Below are 23113 nucleotides of genomic sequence, written 5' to 3'. Positions count from 1 at the left end.
GCATTCACACATGACATTATATAATGAGCCCCATAAATTGCTCAGCTGGTCTGTGGGCCCCCGCATCTGACTTACTAACAATCACCCACTGTGTTGGTACATGTCCGATACTGGAGGGCTGAGGGTGAGGGTCTCATTCACTTTAAGCAGGCCCGCCCGCAACAGAAGCTATGCCTAAGATGGCCGCCAAACTACACAGTTGGATCCTGGGCGGTGCGCGGTATAGATCAGACTCTCATCATGCGCTCCCTCGGTGTCGGCCAGCCCCCATGACAAGGCGGGGAGGTAGCGAGCTGGTTTAAATACACTACCCAAACGTGACGATCCACCCAGCCGCTTCCAGTCCTGACCCGATGCTGTGGGGGTAGGTTGCGACGGCGGTGACCGCGCACAACATAGGTGAGAGATACAGAGTTCTGTGTGGTACGTCCCCGCTTTTGGTTGCGACCTTGGTTGGGATTCCGGGTAGCGTGTGTCTATAGCATTGCGCTGTACATTCCAGGACTAGGTGTCACCAGGTCTCAGGTGTGGAGATGCGGCCCCCTACTGAGAGGGACCACCCTGTGACTCCTGCCAACTGTTGGGTTCTCTCTAGGGCTATTACTATCCGAGGACCAGCTTGACGGGCTCAGCCATAGCCCAGGTGCCCAAGTGGCCGGGACCGCCCTGCCACCGAGAGGCATATTCCTTTGGCTCTTTGTTACAGACTAGCATGACCTCACGCCAGGTTACCACACGGGAGTACCGGCACTGTCCCGAGTGTACCTGGTGGTCTGACTTGGTGCCCCTAGCATAATGGCATGACCACTCTTTTTGTGTTCTTTATCCCCCGCATCTTGCTTCTGTTTCCTTAGGTACCTACTAAACAAGGGGCCTGTACCACGGAAGCGGACTGCTGGGGTACCCTAGGGACTCTCTTAGGGTAAGCAAAGCATATTGGTGTTCCACACCAATTGATTGTAGAGCGATATTGTCTTCATCTCCTCAAAAACCTTAGAGGTTTAAACCACTGTTGTTGTTAATTTTCACATTGATAAATTGTTGAGTGCTATCCCAGGGAAGCGTTCCAACATTGTGTTTGTCTAGCATGCAGTACAGTGTTTGTTAGACTTTGACAGGACCAGAGTATCAACCTCAGTTTGCTCTTTCCGTTTAGTCATTTTACAGGTCGCAACACTTAGGGCAGGACCATTTGGCCTGCACATATACTGACCACAACAAATAAGGTTGTATATTGTTTCTAAATGTGTGTAGTACTATTTCACTTAAGGTCCTGACGAATTGCTCACTATGCAAGAAACATGTTGACCTAATCAGAGGGTCGTAGATATTCCACTGTATCTTTGCACCAGTGCATATCTCCCCTCCCACTTTTTAACTAAGATAGCTAGCCCACACCATTAAAAAATTCCCAGTGGATTGACTAATCTTTTTTAACCTCACATTCACACCATGACTACACAATCACTTACGATAACTTTTACCCTCTTACCCGCGTGCAACATATGGCAGGAACAAAAGATCTCCGGTAAAGAGCCCCTTCGCGGGTGCCCGTCAGACATTGCATCGCCAGTTTGACGAGGAACAGAACCCATATGATGAAGCATGACACATAGCTTGCTAAGTGTGTGAGGGTTTTAGTTCCAAAACGGGAATTCCCCCTTTTTCTCCCATTGCTTCCACGCTAGTAACACAACACTTGTACCCTTCCTGGGGAACTTTGTACCCTCCTTTGTGTTTAAGGTCCAGTGCATCCCAGACTTTAAGGAGGCACCACTTTGCAGTCGCCTCCATGCTACAGCAGATACATTATTCATGCAGTTGACCACAGCTGTCCAATAGCATTTTATCTCGGGGCAGCTTCATATAATATGAAAGAGTGTGCCTATCTGACCGCAGTGTCTATAACATTGTGCTCCCATTGCTCTGCCAATGTTTAAAAAGGTAGGACATGAATAGTATGACTTATGTAATATTTCTAGTTGTACCAATGGAGTCTGGACCGTATGGCCACTTCCCTTAGGAATACCAAGGCCTTTGGCCATTTGTCATCTTCAAGACATTCCAGATCCTGCTCCCATTGTGACTTTAAGTATAGCATGGTGTCAGGTGAGTTGTTAATTATCTTTTGATAAGTAAGTGAAATTGGATACAAGGTATATGGGTGTCAAGTAGCCTGTCCTTCAGAGTGGAGCTTTGGGTAGCACCGTACCTGCTGGTAGAGCCTTCTGTAATGTATGTCGTATCTGGAGGTAACAGTAACTTTCAGCTGGTGCTAGTTTATACTCATTTTGGAATTCCATGAAAGGGATGGTGCCACCCTGTACCCAGAGGTCTCCTACCCTTGATAGGCCAATAAGTTCCCACTTATCGAAGCCAGACTGTGTCTGTAGTTTTTTTGTCAAATCTGTTTATTAACATTTTGAATAAAGGCATCACATTTCATGAGACAATGCAACAGTAAGTACACAGTAAGTGGGCATGTCGGTCGTTGAGAGTCCATAACCCTACACACAGGTATTACAGTCTCTAAGCCAAATACTGAGAGGATTACCTTACCCACTACTGGCAGATAATAAGTTGTCGAGTAACGGCCCCAAGGCAAGCCTGTGTCTATCCACACGCTAGCAAGACTGTGTCTGTAATGTGCCTATACTAGTTGTGTCCCATAGGGGGAGGGTGGCATGAGTTATTTTGTCCCTCCATCCAAGCGCCCGTAGAGTTGCATACCAAATGCTCAGTGCCACTGCTGTTGGGTCTTTGAAAGCTGTGCATCCCAAACCACTATATATAGCTCTAAGATAGCCCCCCCCACCCCCTGGGTACATTGCACATATAGCTATTCAGTATGCAGGTTCTGTCATCGAAAGGTGCATCCAGTAGTTAACTGCGGTTAATTGAGCATCCCAATAGTATTTTTGAATGTCTGAAAGTGCAATGCCGCTGTCATACCAACCTCTCAGCCGTTTTTGGGTGGCAATACATCGAGGAGCTCCAATCCAGAGCAGCGCACGTGTTTCGCTTTTAATTTCTCTGCAGTGCGAAATCGGGACTGGGTGTGGGGTATTATGTAGTGCGTAAAGAAAACAAGGCAGTGCCATCATTTTGAAAAAGCGCTGACAGAGCAGCATCCTCCAGTGCTGAACATCATGCCTGAGGCGTGCAAGCTGCGGCAATAGGTTGTTAACAAAGAACCTGTGGAGGTCAGTGGTGACATATATTCCTAAATATTGGAGCTGTCTTGGACCACTCTAGCCTTAAAGTCATGGGGCGGACGTGGCACGTCTCCATGGAGGATATATATTAGGGACTTCTTCTAGTTGATGGTGTAGCCCGAATAGTTACCAAATTGGGTAAGCATTTGCATAATTCCATGAGTGTGAATGCTCGCTTGGAGACACAGGCAGAATGTCATCTGCGTGAAGTGAGATTTTATTTTCCCAGTCGTCTGTCCAGTGGAGCCCCTGTGTTTTAAACTGGGTTTTTGTTGCAGTAGTTCCCCCCCTTTTTGCCTGGTATTTGATGCAACTTTGACTGAAGTTAACTGGATTCCTGCTAAACAGTTCCCCAGTGTCAGTGTTCTTTCCCCAAAACAAGACAAGTGGTTATTTGCTACCCAACTGACCAGGCCTTTAGCACCTCTGTAAGTCCCTAGTAAGTGGTACCTCTGGTACCTAGGGCATAGGTACTAAAGAGGGTCCCTGAGACTTGCAGCATATCGTGTGCCACTCTAAGGGACCCAGAAACAAAGTCATACAGACTGCTACTGAAGGCTGCGTGATAAGGTGCTCTAAAAAGTGAAAACACATGTCACATACCTGTGTGCCATGTCCCCGAACACTGAATGTAATATTTGAAAGTCACCTCTACGGCACGCCTTACAGCCATAAGACAGGGTGTATTACATTACAAGTGTGGACATACCTGTGTGAGCAGATAGGTCCCTGTGCTAGCCAGTTCAATTACTGCTAGTACAAGTGAACAGTGAAGCCATTTTATATACATGTGCTGTACACTGGTGAAAATAAGTTCCCTAGCTACATGATAACTTCACTGAAACTAGAGATGTTTTCTTTCAAATATCTTGTATTAATACACCCACACTGATTATAGTGAAAACCTGCAAACTACTAGTGCCCTCTTGACTGGTCCTAAGCCGGCCTGCCACCACAGATGAGTTTCTGACCCCCAGGGGTGAGGGTCTTTGCTCTCAGGAGGTCAGGTACAAAGCCTGCTCAGGTAGATGGCGTTGACACCGCTGCCCACAGGACAACCTGAGAATTTGCATTCCAAGGCAGGAGGCTTCAAAGAGCCCACCGTGTTTAGTATGCGAATCTGGCTTATCTCACAGGAGAGGATGCAGACCCCCCTGTCCAGGGCCCATTTCGCTACTGGACAGGTGGGAAAATTAGTAGCCATGTAGCATGTTCACCTTCAGGATCATTCCAACTCTAAGGTGGGCTACCTGAAGTGAAGACAAAAATCAGGAGTCTGCCATTTTTGTGATGGCAAACTTAGGAACTCTGGGACAGGGTAGTGCCTACTTCACACAGGAAGTGGTCATATAGGGGGCATAGTGACCCCAGGGGATACCACCTTACACTGCCCTAACACCCCTAAATCTAGTATTGAGGGGAGCCCCAGGCATCAGGAACTCAGATCCTCCTGACCTAAGAGAAGAAGAAGGACTGAAGAGCTGTGAAAAGCAAGAACTGTGGAAGAACAGACTTGGCGCCAACCCTGCCGGCCTATCCGCTGTTCCAGACGGTTGCGCCAAAGTCGTCTCACACTGTTGTGAGGGTGCAGTGAAGCTGCTTCACTGCATCCTGCAGGTACCAAAGAAAGAACTGTGAGGACTCCGGACAGTGTAAACCTGACACCGACCAGCACCATTGCACCCGTCACTCCAAGCACAAGTTTAAGTGGGCTAATGGTGCCAGTGTGGTCCCTCAGAACTCCAGAGAAGAAGCCCACCATGTGTTTGCCAGGAGGGGACTCCTTAATGCCTCCTGCAGCCTCTGTGTGCAGCCCTCCCTGACCACTTGTTACCCGGCTGTGTAAAACCCGACGCCTCAAGACACCTCTGTATCCGTCGCACCTGGCTTGATTGGAATTGGACCTAAGGTGTTCCAATGTACGTGAACCTCTGTATAGAGGAGCTTTATCCAATTCACATATTGCAGACTGAAGTCCATCTAGTTCAACACCTTGAACATGTAAGGCCACTTGACTATGTCAAAGGCCAACCTGGCATCAAGTGAGAACACTAGAGCATCTTCCCGCAGGTCTGCAGTTTGGCCAAAGACATGTGGAATCACCGCAGATTACAGGTGGTGCATGAAGCTGGATTGATCAGGGTGAACGTGAGTTGTGATTACCTGTACCAGGCGGGAAGCCAGAACTTTATCCAATATTTTACCTTCGGCATTCAACAATGAGATTGGCCTATAGGAGGCACAATTCTCTGGTGGTTTACCGTCTTTTTGTATGATCACTATATTGGCCAGCTGTTGATGTTTCTGGAGGGATCCCAAGTCGCGGCTCTAATCGAACATTCGGAGCAGAAACGGGGCGATCTTTATGGCCGTCAGTTTATAAAGTTCAATGGGGCTCCTGTCTGCACCCACCGCTTTGCCCTAGTTTAACTCTCGGATTGCCCGCTCTATTCCTTCTTCAGTGACCTCTTTCTCTAGAAGTGCTCTGGCTGTTGTTGATAGACTTGGGAGATGTATATCAGCCAGCAATTTCCAAAATTCTTCAGCCATAGCGGCAGCGGCCGGGGAATACCATTGGGCGTAATAGGTGAAGAAAGCATTTGCCACCTTCTGCCTTCCCCTCACTCGCTCACCATTGTCAGTTTGTATTTATATGACCTAGCGGTTCGCCGTCTCCCATTTGTCAAACCATACCAGGAGCTTTTCAGCTCTGTCTCCCACTTCATAAAAGTCATGTTTGGTTGTCTGGTGATTAGTCTTGGCCACATTGGATGCAGTGTCCATGTATTCACTTTGCTTTAGGCTTAGTGTGTGGTGGGTGTCCTGTTGCACTTAAATAGCAAGTTTGGCTTCTAACTCTACATTTCTGCGCTCCAGTGTCTCAAGTTATGCCAGCTTATCCTTTTTGTGCCCTGTTAGTAGCGAGAGGCCCTGTCCCTTTATCACCATTTTGTACGCCTCCAGAGGGTCGGTGCAGAGTGCTCTGAAAGCTTGTTTTCGGTGAAGTAATGCACTGTGGGCTCAAGAAGGCCCACTTGTATATGGGGTACTTTGAGGTACCAAGGATTAAGGGTTATTCCGTGGCAATCCTGACAATTTAGTAGGCCGTATACCACCCATATTGGGGAATGATCTGAGATACCACTAGCCAAGTGGTGGGCCTCACTGAAGTGGGTTGTGTATTGTACCAGGGTGAGGATATAGTCAATGCGAGGAAGAATACCGTGTTCCCCAGAGTGAAACATGTATTGTTTTGTAGTCAGGTTGTGGGAGCGCCATCCGTCTATAAGTCCAAGAGACACTAAAAAGTTAGCCAATGCATGACTGGAGGGCCCACCAGTCGGGGGGGGGGGGAGGGGTGGGCAATCAGTCTTGTCACTGAGTGCGGCATTAAAGTCACCACCCATCAACGCAATGCCCTCTGGAAGACAGAGGAGCATTTCACTTAAGTTAGAGAAAACATTGTCATGTAATCATATACACAAATATTGTTGATTGGTTTATCCTCCCATAATCCCAAGATTTCAGCATATCGCACCTGAGTATCAGATCAAATGTGTTGTACAATTCGCGTTAACATTTTGTGCACTAGAGCCAGAGGTGCATCCTCCGTGGCCCACCATTTTGTATCTTCACTGTCCGTGGCATGATAGGCGTTCCCTTTAAGATGTGTCTCTTGGAAGAGTAATATTTCTAGGATATTCCCAAGCTCTACTAAAATGCAGCTTCTACTACAAAGGACTTAGAGCACTACACAGCCTCTTCGGCAGGCTTAACTGCGGTTGTAAGAGAGAGGCTGCTTCCTTTTCTACTTCTAACTCTTTCACTAACACAAAGAAGAGCTCTGCATTCTAAGGGCAGGGTAGTTCCCTTCACGACAACCCTCAACATAGCTGAATATTCTCCCAAAGCAATGGACTTTAGGTGATGTCGTGTTCCGACAGTGTGGGCGACGGACAGTAGGACGCTAGGACCCTGCGGGTCCTCAGGTAGAGTGACCAGGTCACCGGACACCAGATCCGGTGACGAGACAGGAAAGGGAACAGACACTGACCAGGACATGGACGGAGATGGAGATGCTGACCAGCAGCTGCGCGAGGGGCTAACCAGCAGTGATAATGAATGCCAATAAAGAAATGTGACACTGACCCGCGTCCCGTGTTTGGTGTAAACCCCGACATACACCCAGAATACGACAACTGGCGACGAAGGAAGTTACGAACAACGCGTGGATCGTCGAGCAACGATCGATGGCTGGAGACACACCAGGGGCCCACCCTGGTGTGCAGGAGACACAGGAAGGACTGCGCATTGAGCAGCAACGGGGGAGCTCACCCCGACTGCCACCGATGAGAACAAGCGCGGATGCGGTAAGCGCCGAGAAAGAAATGCACGCGAGCTGGCGCGTGTCATCGCGAGACTTTCGAAACATAGGCGGCCATATTAGAATCAGGTGAGCTGAGCCAATGGGCACTGAGAACAGCAGTGGCGGCCATCTTATGAACAGGCAATGAGATGAGGACCGCGAAATAGCGCGAGAACAGCGGCGGCCATCTTAGGTCAGGAAACAGACAACAATAGAGCGACCATTTTAAGGCCAAATAACGTCAGAAAATGAGAAAATGAAATAGAAAAGACACCCAGCAGACAGAAATAGACAAAATAAAGGCAAAAACTAAGGAGAACAATGGGGCATGATAAGGAAAGAAGGGGCAAAGACCACTCAAAGGATTGTGAGAACGACGGCGGACATTGTGAATGGGACATTCAAGGAAAGATGATAGAAAACAGCAGAGCAGCCATTTCTAAGCCAGGCAAGAAGGGCAAATAAGAAGAACAACATTAAAAAAAAAGTGAAGAATAAAGGATAAACAAAGCGCAAAAAGGGCGCACAAGTGAAAAAGGGCAAGAAGAGAAATAAAAAAGACAGTGCAATAAGAAAAAGGAAAACAATAAGTGAAAGACAGAGAAAGGACATAAAGAAAAGACAAAGAGAAAGAAAACAAAAAGGAAATACAAAAGAAAGGAGCAGAAGAGAGTGAAAGAAGCCAGAGAAGGCTAAATAAAAGACAGGAAGGAGAGAAGAAAATAAAGAGAAAAGAGAAGAGAAGATAAAGAGAAAGGACAAAAGAAAAGCAGAAAGGAAGAAGAAAAGAAGAAAGAATAAAGAGAAAAGAAGATAAAGAGAAAGGACAAAAGAAAAGCAGAAAAGAAGAAGAAGAAAAGAAGAAAGAATAAAGAGGAAAGAAAAGATAAAGAGAAAGGAAGAAAGAAAAGAGGAAAATAAAGAGAAAAGAAGAAAGAAGATAAAGAGATAAGAAGAAAATAAAGAGGAAAGAAAAGATAAAGAGAAAGGAAGAAAGAAAAGAGGAAAATAAAGAGAAAAGAGAAGAGAAGATAAAGAGAAAGGACAAAAGAAAAGCAGAAAGGAAGAAGAAAAGAAGAAAGAATAAAGAGGAAAGAAAGATAAAGAGAAAGGAAGAAAGAAAAGAGGAAAATAAAGAGAAAAGAGAATAAAGAGAAAGGAAAAAGGGAAAGCAGAAAGAAGAAGAAAAGAAGAAAGAATCAGGACCGACTAGAGGATAGACGTGATGAAGACCGCTCCTGTGTAACTAATAAAACGAAGATTATAGCAACTAACCTATGTCCAGTGGTTGGTGTGTATTGCCGCCACGACGGACACGGCATCTGCACAGGCCAGGCAAAGAAAAGAGGACAAAAGAAAAGACAATAGAAGAAAGAACAGAAGAGTGCCGGAAGAGCACGGAGAATAAAAGAGTACCAGGAAGGGCACACGAAAGAATGTCAAGAAGAGCACAGAAAAGAAGAAATGAAAGACCCACAAAGAAATAGGAAAGAGGAAAGGAGAACATAAAAGAAAAGAAAACAAAAGGAAAGACACAAAGACAAAGGAAGCAAAATGAAAAAAAAGGAGTAACACAAGGGGACTTTGGCGCAGAAAAAACAGCAGCAAACAGGCGCCACCCAGGAAATAAAGGCAAGAGGCACCGCATGGCCAAGACCAAAGGGGTTGAGACAGAAACAATCTGGACAATAAGAAAACAAGTTCCCCAAAGAATCACTGGTGGTGACGAAAGTAAAAGGATCGATGATAACGGCTGCCTACGACCAACGACGAATAAGAAAGAGACAGATAGCATTTCAAGGACAAAGAAGGTGGAGAAAGAAGAAATGGCAGCGACAACTGCAGCCACATGGAAGGTAGAAGATAGAGGACAAGGAAGCGATGGAGACACTAGAGTCACGAAGGACATGCAGCAAACAACAGAGACTAATTGAAGAAATGTAGAATGACAAGTACTATCTCTCTCTCTCTCTCTCTCTCTCTCTCTCTCTCTCTCTCTCTCTCTCTCTCAGAATGAGGACTATGATAAATGTGTCACGAACATTTGTTTGCAACAAAGGGGGAGATGTCGTCTTCCGACAGTGTGGGCGATGGACAGTAGGACGCTAGGACCCTGCGGGTCCTCAGGTAGAGTGACCAGGTCACCGGACACCAGATCCGGTGACGAGACAGGAAAGGGAACAGACACTGACCAGGACATGGACGGAGATGGAGGTGCTGACCAGCAGCTGCGCGAGGGGCTAACCAGCAGTGATAATGAATGCCAATAAAGAAATGTGACACTGACCCGCGTCCCATGTTTGGTGTAAACCCCGACATACACCCAGAATACGACAGGTATGTTTTGTTATTTGTTTTTCTACGATAATTACGCAATGAAAATGCCAAAGGTTGCAGGGGTTGGGTACTGGATCAATTAATGTACACTCATTGTTCACTACTTTTTATAAATATAGCTTTTTATAGACATACAGCCCACATTTGTTTAAAGAGACCTGGGCCTTGTTCTAAAGCCCTTTTAGAACAGCCAAGAACCATTTTGCACATGTCTTGCTTAGTTTTAATATGTCTATAAATAAAAAACACTATTTGTTGCCTTATGTTATGTGAAAATACCGCAGATGTTCGCATATCACTGGCCTTAGCTCTGTAACAGTGGCATCTAGAGTAAATATCTACAGTCATATATATAATCAAGTACACTTTAAGATGGTAGTTGCTGCATTTTAGAATGTCCAACATTTGAATGCGAGGGGCCCGATTCACAGAACCAACTTAAGACAAAATCCTAAACTTAATACCATTTACTCATTTTGGTATTCACAGAAGGCACTTACTCATTTTGGTATTCACACAAGGCACTGACTCATTGATGAGTAAGTGCCTTCTGTGAATACCAAAATGAGTAAGTGCACTTACTCATTTTGGTATTCACAGAAGGCACTTACTCCTCGATGAGTAAGTGCCTTGTGTGAATACCAAAATGAGTAGGTGCCTTCGTTAGTTCTGTGAATCAGGCCCCAGATTCTGCCAAATTAAGCACCAATTTTTTTGGCCTTTTTAACTCCAAACATCCCCATTGGATAGCCACGGTATACATTATCACACAATTTACACGCTACATCTCCAAGTATTTGAGGTACTACAGTCAACACAAAATATTAATTAGGTAAGAATAACGACCCTCATCTCCATAGTGTTTCTTTTTGTGCCTGCCTGCACAAAAAGCTGACATCTGCATGCTGTTGGACAGCAGTGACTGTGCTGGATCTCATTGCTGCTTTTAGTTTTGACACCATCTCCCATCCTGTCATTGTCGACCAACTCTGGGATATTGGCATATACGATCTCCCTCTAAAATGGCTCACCTCTTTTGTCAGCAACCTGCCCACGGTGGTGTATTTTAAGCCTTTTAGATCCAGTGCTAAGCCACAGTAGTGTGAAATCACACTGAGCTATATATTACTCTCTTCACTTTTCAAAATCTATATGACTCCAATGGCAAAAGTGATTTGCAATTTTGGCTCTGCACTATAGTCCTATGCGGACAATACATATTATAATTAGGCCTCCCGGTTTTATGGTATTTATTTTTTCGCCATTTCCGTCTGCATTTATCCATATTTATTTTTTGCTAATTTTTTCTGTATTTATCCATTTTTATTTTGTGTTTTCTGTATAAATGAAACTGCAATGGGTATTTTTCCACATTTATTTAATTGTTAAATGTATACTCTCATTTAAATGTTCAAAAGGTTTCAGCAGTATACAGTGCAATAGCTTTATCTAAAAACACTTGCATTGTAACCTAGCATAAATAACTGTAGATCTGCACTTAATTACGCTTAATTAGGAAATCTAATGTCTTTTTTCATCTCCCCTATGTCTCAATCTGTACAACTAACGACTTGACACTCATGATTGACAATAGAAAAAAATCATACAAAGAAGGCCTGTTTTCTGTATTTAAAAATAAATACAGACAGGAAAATAAATTGTTTTCTGTATGTATTTATCTGTAAAAATCAGTAAAAACGGAAAACTGGGAACCCTATTATCTACTGGCAGGGACCAAGTTGCTCTTAATTGTCAGTTTTTGAGCTACAGGTCTGTCGTTGCAGATTGGATGAAGGGTCATTCCTTTAATGGGGATATAAGCAAGATACTCCTCTTTATGGGAATTTTGGTGTCTTGAGGCTTGAACTAGTGCCCGGATGACTAAGACTATGCACCTCTCCGTAAAAATGTGGTAAAAAAAATTGAGGGTTAAATTAATGTGACTTTCTGCTTTTTCAACTCAGTTAGATCCTCTTGTTCATTACCTGGGTCTATTACTAAAGGCGCTTCCTCTAGTCCTGAATCGGTACACAAGACTGTGATGTGGGCCATCATTCTTTTCTGTATAGACTACTGTAATGTGCTTCTTATTGTTATTCCCAAAAATCAGTTTGACGTATACAGCAGCTTCAAAATGTAACTATGAGGGTTCTTCTCCCTTTTGTCCCACATACTCACATCTACATACCTTACACCAAGACAGAATTCCTGTTATCTGCCAACAAAAACAAACAAGATACAGTACAAACCTGGCTCAATGACGGCTTCGAACCTTAACTTTCACCGAAAACCAAGTCACTTGATTCACAATGGACACAAACCTCACCTTCAAGGAAAACTTCTTACCTTTCCTTTCTGTTGAAACTAGGAAAACGGAGGTCCAGGTCCTGATCATTTCCAGGCTTGACTATGGGAATGTTCTTTATCTGGGCCTTCCAGAATACCTTCTAAGTGGCCCAGAAAGCGGCAGTCAGAATAATTCTTCATCTTGCTCCAAGAACTCATTTGACCCGCATTTGACAGTGCTCCACTGGCTCCCTATCACAAAGAGGATTCTTTTTAAGACACTGGTTTTGGCCCATACATCCCTTCATAAGAAGGGGCTGTATACCTGAGGAGGAGGATCTGTGGGTATGGACCTCCCAGGGTTCCAAGATCAAAACAAAACCATTTTGCCAGCATTCCTAAAATTCACCAGATCTTTCTCTTTTCTTAGTTTGAAGGCCTGGAATAGACTCCCTCTGGAACTACGTGCCTTCTCAGAGCATCCTGTTTTCAGGAAGAACCTAAAAACTTGACTTTTCCAACAAACTGTATAGGACAATCATTTTTCGCTAGCAGGATTCCCTATCTTTTGCGCCCGACACTCTTTGGAGTATGCTTGTGCTCTATGAATGCCTTTTCATTTCATTTCATTTCATTTCACATTGTCAAAAAAAAAGATGGCCTGGTACCTGCTCTCTCTTCTAAAGATATTCAAACTGTTTCTTGCAGGAAGCAACTTCAGAACTGCTGTTCAAGCCATCGTACTCTCACAACTGGACGGTAATAAGGCTCTACTCATTGCCCTACCAGACTCCACACTGTCACTCCTTAAGGGCATATTACACCCTGCAGCATGTCTCGCCCAGGGCCTGAAGACATATGACAACATCCCTTCTCCATCCTGCTGAAACTCCTTTTGCTCCCCTTGCAAGCCCACGCCATCTTCCAAACCAAATGCATCATTTATGAAGCCATCACAACCAGAACCCCAGCTTTTCTTGCAGACAAGCTCACCATATGTGGTGGACCTCAGTGCACCCACAGCTAAGGCACCATCAGATTGCAGACTAAGAAGTGTGAAAAAGAAATAAAAGACAGCAGCCTTTTCCTTCCAGATACCTCGGATCTTGAATAGCATCCCCGTTTACATTGGGCCTATCCAAATGCTACTTCAATTTAGGAAAGAGTTGAAGACTCACCTATTTAAAGAAATTTCACATTGCATTAACCATTCACAATCCAGCTTCCTCTTTAATTCCTTATTGATCTCATGCTTGCCTATAACCATGTACAGTGCTCAGCCGCCTTTAGACTAATTTTGTGCCATAGAAATACTATATACATAAATACACTAGCTACCTGAGAAACTACACATCCAGTTCAAGGTGCTATGTTTTTAACATCAAGCCTTTTTCAACAAGGGACCTAGCTTTCTTTAATCTAGACTTACATGGCTAGATGTCATGCTTTCTAAACCATTTCATTAATTAATTCACATGGAAATGTACTGTGCATTCTGTTTTCCATTGCAGGCATTTGTTTGGGTTAGATGCTGGAATGGCAAAAAGAAAAAGTAAGTAGTTAACAGGGAATAAATGTACTAGAGACTGAGGTTCCGGGTTTTTAGGAACCCGGTGGTGCCAGGGGATCACACCCGAAGACCTCTGAGTTCCTCCTGTTCCGGACCACAGAAACCAAGAGTCTTCTAGGTGAAGTCAAAGATCGAGTTTTATTGGCTGCAACCAAGTAACATGTGTCCTAGAAGTACGACAGCACGGGCCGTAAGTTCTCAGGAGACTGTTCGTTTTTACAGAACCAGCCTTCTCCTTTTATACACAGTTTTACACTTCAGGCAAGAATTCTTGAGTTTATGATATGGTCATAGACATATTTACACAATAGAGCAAAACGCGAAGTCATGACGGCCAACCCATATTTTAGATGTCCAGTTTGTGATAGATGACCCAGCCCAGCCCGGAATTACAATCAGATATCGATGAAACCCCAATAGAACAGGGCACCTCCTTGTCATAAAACTGGCCATAAACAAGGAACATGGACAGGTGTATGTGTGCAGAAAACATGGTCTGTAGGTGGTGAAAGGTTTATGGCATGTTATGTATTGATGCTATCTCATTCGGCCACTGGGCGAGGGGCTGCCCAAACAGGTTTGGCTGGAGGCGGTAGAGTCAGTTCGGCCAGGTCATGGGGAAGTCAGCTAAGGTGGACGTGTCCTTTCAGATCAAGCTCGACCTTAATCAATTGACTTATATGAGGGCAAGGCACAAGATGGATGCCGTTCACAAAATGTAGTCCGAGGGTTCGGAACGGAAACCACGATTTAAGGGTGTTAGCATTGCCCAATCATGACGCAAATGCGCAGGGATAATGTCCTAATCATTACCAGTCTGCCGATACCAAATTCGTCATGGTTCGATGGCATTTTGTGACACGAGTGTTGGACCTCGGTACCATATTACAGCAGGATCCGGAATTCCAGAACCACAAACCCTCCTTTTGCCCTCATATTAGGCAATAACTCATGCTAATCTGAGTCCAAATCTGTATTGATGAATTCATGGAGATGTTGCTGTAGCATCATTCTGTTGCTCAATTCGTCCCTTGACACAGGCTTCCTTACACATGAAGTAGCACAAAGGCCACATATTGCAGGAGCGCACTGCACAAACAGGCAGAACATAAACAGAATGGCTAAGATCATCCCAATGAAGATCAGAGTTTTCCATCCCCAGGCAGATATCAGTTCCCAGAACCACCCGAGCAAGGACCAATCCCCTTTTTTCAATTGAAGGGAGTCTGAGATCTTGTGTAATTTGGAAATGGCCTGATACACTGTCGGAGCATTATCGGGGATGAAAATGCAGCAACTGGATTGGATCACTCTACATACACCACCACGGTCTGCTAGTATGACATCTAGGGCAATCCGATTTTGAAGGGTCATAAGTCTGTCCGATTGAAGCTCGGCAGTCAGGTTACTAAGGGCACCGGCCGTCTCAGTCACGGCGGATTCAACTACCCTTGTTAACTGGCAAATGTTCCTGCTGTTCACCATAGGTCCCCAGAACGGCAGAAAACCCTTTGCGAAGTCCCCAAACTCTTGACTCGCAGTGTCGTCTTGACTCACGACACCCCTAACTGTCCTTGTCCGATGGTAATCTGCCCCGGCCGTGTAGGTGGGTGGCAGCAGAAACGAGATAAAACATGAGCCCGAGAAGTCAGGGGGCAACCATGTGTATGCTTTGTCATGGCAGACGAAGTATGTACCCTTAGCCGCTAAGAATGGAGGGGAAGTTCGGGATGCGAACACATACGTTTCCGTGCATACGCTCTTCCCCAACTGTGCTTTGTGATCCCTACCAATACCTTGCAGACACAGGTGACCTCGGTGGGGTACTACCCAAACTAGGGAGGATTTCTTAAATTTCTGGCTTTTACTCAAAGAATTCCCATACCGAGTGCTGTTCCATCTACTGTACGGGGTAAACTCATCTTTGGGAATTGTCCGAGACGTGTCAATATCCCTGCTCATATTTCGTATTCCTGCCACTAGTGCCTTGTTGCTGACATTGTTCCCTATGGGACGCGGGGGATATGGTTCTATGGCAAACAGGAACATAGTCTGGAAAGCCCACAGAGAACCATAGTAACTGAATGGCAGGGCGAAGTACGGGATGCCCCTATCGGCTGTGTGCGGCATGAGTCCACATATCCAACAGTTCGATGTGTTCATTACGGACTGGATCTGGTGTAGGAGCTGGATGAATGAGTTATTTACAAATTCTAGTCTTCTGGCGGACTCGTGTTCAGGCAGAGGGTGCAAGGAGTGTGTGGGAACAGTAGGAGGAGGTGTGGGCTGAGTGTTATTTACAAGGGTAACTTGGAACGTGGATAGAGTAAAGCTAATCAAGAACATCGTTACGCTGCACAACAGTAGAATACATACTATCAAGAATCTCTTTTTGGCCATCACAGTGCATATTTGCTTTTTAAAGTTCATGGGTCTGGCAGGTCTCTCTACCCTCGGAAACTCCATCCTCTGGTTGCTGCCCGTGGTGGGAGTTTGATTCTGCCAAGAAGTGCGCGCTCTGTCCAGTCCGGGGTAATTCCCTCAGACCGACCAGAACCGTTGACCTAGGCGTCCCCAGCTGCACTCCTCAGACTTCAACCGCGGCCCTAGCAGCAGAACCGGATGGCGGTTCGAAAATCAAAAAATGAGCAAGTTCCCTAGGCGAGAGAGCTGTAAAATCAAAAATAGTTCTTAGGGGAAAAAGAGTTACATAAGTGCACTTTTTATTAGTCCCTTTTTCTCGACCTCAGATTATATTGTTGCTTCCCAGGTACGGTGTGGTCTTTGAACAATGTTTCAGGTGCTGTAGTGTCCAACTGCATTGACGGTGGCACAAATCTTTGCAAAATACGATCACTCTCCTTTTCTGTACCAGTTCCTTTCAGTTGTGCATCGCTGAAGAGTGTAAAGTGAGGGACAGTTTCAGTCTCAGAGTCAGCGATTCCGTTCTGGGCCCACCGGTCATATGGAAGGGGCAGTGGGACCCGTCTACAATGTGCGCCGTGCACCCAATGTTTTTTCCCGTGGACACGTACTGCAGAACGGGTAGATAGCAGGACCTGGAAAGGTCCAGTCCAACGAGGCTCCTCGTTCTTGGTTCGCCTGAAGTTCCGGACTAGGACCCAGGAGCCAGGAGCCAGGTTCGATGGCGTTGCCTGGATCATCAGACGCCGGTGGAGAGGAGCTGTGGACCTGTTGATGTAAAATATGCAGTTTAGTTGTCAATTCGTGTAAATAATCAAGCAGTACAGGGTGCTCTATCTCACTGAGCTTTCTGGGCCTCGGTACCCCCCATATATTTGCTGGGCGCCCGAACACGATCTCGTGTGGGCTAAGTCTCAGTCTAGAATGGACAATCATTCTGGTAGATAGGAGTGCTAAAGGCAAGGCGTCAGGCCATTTAAGACCTGTGCTGGCTTGGATCTTGGCTAGTTTGAGTTTTAGGGTGCCGTTATAGCCCTCTACTAGACCTGCTGATTGGGGGTGGTTTGCAGCGTGGAATTTCTGGTGGATGCCTAGACATTCGCACACTCTCTTCATCACCCGTCCCACAAATTCACTTCCATTATCACTCCAGACCATTCTAAGCATCCCAAACCTAGGGAAGAATTCTTTGACAAGGGCTTTGGCAGTTGACAAGGCAGTGTTGTCCTTGAGGGGGTACGCTTCCACCCACCTGGAGAAGGCGCAAACGACAACAAGGACGTATTTCAGGTTGTTGCACCTCTCCATGTGGATGAAATCGAGCTGCAAAACCTCGAACGGGTACGTTGGAGGCGCAAAATGACCTGCTGGAGTTGGTGTTCCCCTACCGGGATTGTACTTCAAGCACACCATACAATTCCTGACCAAATTCTCTGCGCATTTCGGGATACCACTATTCTGCCATACTGGGGCCAACAGTTTACAGATTCCTTTTACATTGATGTGCGCCATTCCATGGGCCATTGTCACCACTGTGAGCACATATGCGTCGGGTAACACCCATCGTTGGTGCTTCGACAATTCGACCCAACAACCATTCGCATCCAATCTTCCCTTGCTATCTCTCCATTCATTCACCTCTTCTCTGGTGGCATCAGCTTGTATGGACTTCACGCTTTCTATAGTATCCTCACACATACCCACATCGGGGATCCATCTAGCAGGACCTACAACATACATCCGACTCATTGTGTTCCTTGCAGTCTCTTTCGCGACCTCGTCGGCAAATGCATTCCCACGACCAACATCATCTTGAATCTTTCTATGTGCACTGCACTTTACAATCGCAACTTGTAGCGGCAAGGTCAGTGACTCGAGGAGCTCGTTAACTAGCTGACCATGTTGGATTTTTGCACCATGTGACGTCAGGAACCCACGTTCACGCCACAATCGTCCGAAACTATGGGCTACGCCAAAGGGGTATTGACTATCAGTATACACATTCACTCGCTTTCCTTTTGCCAACACACATGCTCTTGTGAGCGCTATTAGCTCGGCTGCTTGCGTGGAATTCTGGGGGATGCGTGCGGTCTCTACAATAGTGTGCAATGTTGTTACAGCATATGCTGCAGTCGTATCACCATTTGGCAACTTGAAGCATGAACCATCAACCCATAGAGTATCATTACATTCAGGAAGGGGGGTGTCCTGCAAGTCTACTCTCCCTTTTGTTTCTTCTTCTGTCCTAAAGCAGCAATCGTGTTTTTCAACCTCATCTGTCTCTGCCGGAATAGGTAATAACGTGGCGGGGTTAAGTGTATCGCACCTCTTTATGTGTATGTGGCTCGCTAATAGTGTCAGCTCATAGCTGGACAGTCGGGCGCTAGTTAAATGCTGCGTTTTCGTTCTGTTCAGTAAAATGTCTACTGCATGTGGGACCATGACGATCAGGGTATTATTCATGACTAACCCAGCGGACTGTCGAATACAGACAGCTGCTGCAGCAGTGGCCCTCAAGCAACTTGGTAATGCCTTAGCTACAGGATCTAGAGTCGCGGAGAAATACACGCATGGGCGCTGTTTATCTCCAAAGTATTGTGTCAAGACTGATAATGCGCAACCTTCCTTCTCATGGACATATAACGTAAAAGGCTTACTGTAGTCGGGGTTGCCCAACACAGGAGCCGAACACAATGCTTCGCGCAACTCATGGAAACTTGTCTGACAATCGTCAGACCAAGGCATAGGATTGGGTGTGTCTTTGCAGAGTAGTGCCAGCAAAGGTTTGGCCAATAGGGAGAAATTCGGTATCCATTGTCTACAGTACGATGTAATGCCCAAGAAAGCCCGAACTTCTCTCTGTGTCCTTGGGGCACTCAATCCTGTGATTACCTGTATTCTTTCTGGGGTCAGTCTCCTTCCCTCCTTCGATAAGATGTGACCTAGGTAGGTCACTTCTTGTCGGCAAAATTGTAATTTTGGAAGGGAGACTTTATGCTTCAGGTCATGTAAATGACGCAAGAACGACAGTGTGGCTTGCTTGCAAATTTCTTCAGTGTCTGCAGCAATCAGTAGATCGTCTACATACTGAATCAGAGTCGCACCATCAGATAGAACAATCATATCGAGTTGTGTTTTCAGAGCCTGACTGAATATGGATGGACTCTCACAGTAGCCCTGAGGAGCGCGTTTGAAGCGGAAGCTTCGTCCTCCTAAATTGAAGCCAAAAAATGTCTCTGCTCTCCTCGGCAATCGGGATGCTGAAGAAGGCGTTCTTCAGGTCAATCACCGAAAACCAAGTGGCTGAAGCTGGAACCATTGTCAATAAGGCAGTAATGTCGGGTAACGACTGGAAACTGCGGTACAACGATCTTATTTACCTCTCTAAGATCAATCTCGAATCTGTATACAGGAGGCTGTGAAGGATCAGTACGCTTTAAGACGGGCAAGATAGGACTGTTACAAACGTTGCCTGTTGTTTCCTCAATGACATCTTTCTCAATCAGATCGTAAATGATCGCTAGCAACGCTTTTTCACATTCGCTAGAGATCTTGTATTGGGGGATACGTGGCAACCTAACATTGGCTTTCAACGTTATGACATACGGTGCTATCTCCTAACAACCTACATCATTAGAACCAGTAGCCCAAAGTATATCTGGAAGAGATGGTTTGCAAAGCCATAAGATCTGGCCTTTTTTATTACTTACATCATTCACGCAAAACCTGCATACCCTTTCTCGCTCTCTCTTTTGTTTTCTGTCTCTTTCTCACATACACCGCGGTTAACCACACAAAGGCCCACATGCATCAAAAAATGAATATGCGATTCCTTAATAGCAATAAATAAGGAATCACTATTAAAGAATCGCAAAAGCCAATGCAGCAAGAAAATCTGTAAAAAGAAGGAATTCCTTAAAATTTGCTATGATCGTTAGCGATTACTTATTTACCAAATATGTAATTGCGAATTCGCTATTACAGAATCGGTAATTGCAATTTTCCCAGATTGCTGAATTGCTATGACATCACAACCAGGAAGTGATTCACTGATTCCACACACCTTTACACAGGGAGAGTCTAAGGGGAAGGAAGACTGGTGGAGCTCAGCCTGGAGAAACTATGTTTGGAGCAGAAGTTGTGAAAAAACAACACCATGGCCACAGAAAAAGAACAAACAAAAGGAGAAGGCAGGAAGAGAAAAATAAAATTCAGTGACAAGGAACTTGAAATCCTCACTGAGGAAGTGCTATTAAAACATGACCAGCTGTTTGGAAATCCCTCCCTGCAAGTTGCTGAGTCTGTCAAGAGGAAGATTTGGCTTGGGATAGAAGCTAAGGTCAATGCTGTGGGGCTGACACATCGTGACATCCCTAACCTGCAGAAAAGATGGTATGACCTGCGCAGCCGAGCAAAAGAGAGGGTGGCAGAAAGGCTAGCCGCAGCCAAAAAAACAGGAGGGGGGGCCACCAACTGATCCTGCAAACACCCACTGGAGGACATGGTGGAATCCACTCTGCAGCCAGAGGCAGTTGTCGGGATTACACAGATCGACACCTCAGGACATGTGGGTACCTCCCAAGTAAGCATGGGCGGAAAATCCGTTTCGCTCGCGGATTTTGCGGATTTTCGGGAAATTCGCAATCCGCGAGATTCGCGAATCTCCCGCAAAATCCGCAAATCCGCGAGCAGCGGATTTTGCTCGCACTGCTCGCACTGTTCGCGTGAGTTCGCGGCTTCCCAGTACAACTTCGCGCCCCGCGAATAAGTGCTAAATTGCAGAAATACGATCTTAGCAAAACTGAAACTACTTACCAGGTTCAAAAGTTCAGGCTCATCATTAGTAGCCATTTCCTGTAGTGCTTCCTGAGGGGCCCCTCCAGAGTTCAGTTGCCAGTTGCAACTATTATGTGACCCTGCTCTGAACCTCAGAATAGTTACACATATGCCACAAAGGTCCTGAATTACAGCTAAGGGAGACAAGCAGGAGCCAGGCTGGAAGTTAAAATCCATTAATCAGCCCCTAATTCATTATTGTCAGTTGGGGCAGGGCAGGTGTTGTAACTAATTTTGCAACAATGAAAGCACTTAGCAAGTGCAAAAGATCACTAATCAGGAAGCACTAAGGAAGCAGGTGCCAGCTAAAAAAATATTCTGTGACACATTAATCAGCCCCAAATTAATTCAGGTCACTTGAGGCAGGGAAGGTGTGCTTTGCTTTGCCGAAAATAATGTACACTGGACAACCAGAGGGTGTGGTGATGAAACAGAGGGTGGCATGGGTGGGCCAGAGGGTGGCATGAGTAGTCAGAGAGTGGCAGTGGTGACAGAGAGTGGCAGTGATGAAGAAGAGTGTCCCAAACAGGCTGGACACGTAGAAACAACAAGTTCGCAAAACTTGCGACCCGACAGGTAAGTTCGCAAATTGCAAAATTGTAAAAACCCTCGCGAACTGGCAGAAACACGGGCGAACACCAAAAAAAAAAAAATCCGCAAATTCGCGGGAATTCGCGGATTTTGCGGATTGCGAGTTCGCAAATCCGCAAAATTCGCGAACGCGAGATTCGCAAAATTCGCCCATGCTTACTCCCAAGGTAATAGCACAGCTAAACATATTTGAATGTCAAATGCAACCCCAAATACATACCCTGCATAGTGTAGCACACCTGAGTCCAGTCCACCTTTTACTTGCAACACCCTAATGCATTGTGGGAGTTGTATACAGACATATGTCAGGGCAAGGCATGGAGGGACTAACACAGCTCCACTACAATTTACAAACATGTGCAAAAAAATTAACTAAACTTGCACTGTTTTAATCACAGATGCAGCATAGGACAGTGACGTGTCTCACAACCACGAGTCAGAGGGGCATATGGAGCAGCCTGATGATGGACAAGAAATTCCAGCATCCTCACCCATACCTGCTCCCCCTTGCCGCAGGAGAATAGTCCAATCACTGCCTGATTTGGAGAGTGATGAGGACAGCCAAACAGGAGCCCCCACACAGCAGCCTGCCCATACACCACCAACACCACCAGCACCAGAGGTAGCAATGCAGCGCTGTTCTATGCAGTTCCGCAGGTGAATGACCAGTGCAATCCTGACATCTGCTGAGGACAATGGCGAAGCTGCCTGCAGTGTGCTTAAGGCCAAGATGCTGAGGGTGCTGCGCCTGCAAGGAAAGAACATGCATATTATGCAGGCCCAACTGGGATCTTTGGCTACACACGAGGGTGGGATACATGATTGCCTGAGAGAGCTGACAACTGCGGGTGTTGAAGGGCACAGGGTAAACAGTGAAAACTTGACTGTGTAGCAGCAGCCATAGAAGATATGTGCAGGGTCATCTAGGCTGAGCATGTCTCAAATGGCAGGAGGCATCGCCATTCTATGGGGTTTGTGCACAATTACTCCAGGGCAATAAATAGACTGAGTACTACAAGAGCTCAGCTTTCCAGGCATGCGGTCAGCATGCAGGTGGAGATGAGCCACTGCTGCGGAGATATGGCCAGGGGCCTCATCTAAGTCACCACTGCTGTGGAAGGACAGCAGCAGCTAGCGGAAACATCATGCAGGCGGGGAGGGGCAGTGAGGAGACCTCCAGCCTCAGCAGCCTACTGGAACCTGTGGCACATAGCAGGAGGTACAGTACCAAGAGTCATGCCAGCACAGAAGGCACAATGAGGGATGTAGCTGAGCCTACTGAAAGGGCCACAGGATTGCATAGCAGGAATAAATTGACATTCAGACATGTACAAATCTGGTGCCATAACCAGAAATGTGTAACTTGTTCACACTGCAGTTGCAGTGCCTAGGCAATGACTTTTAATTGTCTGTATCTACTCTGTACTTGTCTGCACATGGTATATGTGCATCAACACAACCCACAACTATCAGATTAAACCTTTGAGT

Source organism: Lissotriton vulgaris, chromosome 2_1, assembly GCF_964263255.1.
Source record: "Lissotriton vulgaris chromosome 2_1, aLisVul1.2, whole genome shotgun sequence".
In the NCBI taxonomy this organism is placed as follows: Eukaryota; Metazoa; Chordata; class Amphibia; order Caudata; family Salamandridae; genus Lissotriton; species Lissotriton vulgaris.
Note: the sequence above shows the minus strand (reverse complement) of the source record.